The following is a 1,214-nucleotide window of genomic DNA, read 5'->3' as shown; positions in this document are numbered from 1 at the left end:
CCTGTGATTTCCTATTTTGGAACCACTTTTAAAATCCACCAGCAGCTAAGTAGTTCCAACAAATCAGGATCAATCAGCAAAGATATTTTAACTTCCTGAATTTAAAGTATTTCCTTCCCTAATGTCTCCTGTGTGATTATCAGCTGTTATGAACTACCAAATGGACTGCTTGGCACTAGTGAGTAAGGAAGACACTTAATTTTTCTCTTTCTGTACCCCAGTAATACACTTCCATGGGTAATTTTTATCTAATTATTTTTTTACACTGGCAAGTTCACCTTTGCCATGCCAATTTTAAGGGATGCCTTATTTTGAACCCATTCTGCATAAGGGCAAGTTAAATTCACTTTGTGCTCTGTTTTCATTTTACTACTCCATGCTGTAGAACTAATCCCAGTGCAGGGGTCCAAACAACTTTCTGTGTCACTGATGTTTATGGTTATTTTCCATATAAAATTCTCCATAAACATTACTTGGCCAAAGCATGTCCACAATGTGCCACTTGCACAACTTAGACCTTTGCCTGTATTGCTCATATTTAAGAATTATACTTAATCCTTAATTGGAATGTTGAGGCTTGTGTATGGATTACTAAACTGCTTTGAGCAATCTTTTAAATATTAATTTATTTCGAGAAGAAAAAAAAAAAACCAACAAAAAACCAACCAAACAAATAAAAACCAATGAAAGACCAGAACCAGTGAGAAAGTGCCAGTCTGGGAAAAAAGCAAAACAAGAGAACAACCTTACCTCACTAGAATAAAGTGGCCCCAAAATTCCTCATGGTCTGAGGAAGTGTCCTCGTGTATGCACTGTAGGGAAGGGAAAAGCACAGACAGAGCCAACTCCTGACAGCAGCCCAGCTTTGCAAACAAGGCTCTGACATTTCCAGCTATTAATTTCTCTAATCACTGTGCAGTCCTGGCCTGCAGGAGCAAGGCCATGCAGAAGCTCACCAGCAGATTTGCAGCAGTGAACTGTTTGCAGTTCATTTATGGATTATGCTGGCACATTGTTGGTGAGCTTGTTTGTCATAGAAGAAAAAAAAGGCTTTGGCTCCATGCAGAAAAATGAGCTTCTAATGGTGAATCCTGTGCAAAGGGGCAGCAGCACTGACCTGCTCTGGACTGTCTCACCTGGGAAAATGTCTGGACACTGAACTCCCTTCCATGTGTTTGGTCCCAAAAAGGTCTGGCAGGGAATTTAACACAGAG

The sequence above is a fragment of the Camarhynchus parvulus genome, chromosome 17 (assembly GCF_901933205.1).
Source record: "Camarhynchus parvulus chromosome 17, STF_HiC, whole genome shotgun sequence".
NCBI classification, from domain to species: Eukaryota; Metazoa; Chordata; class Aves; order Passeriformes; family Thraupidae; genus Camarhynchus; species Camarhynchus parvulus.
Note: the sequence above shows the minus strand (reverse complement) of the source record.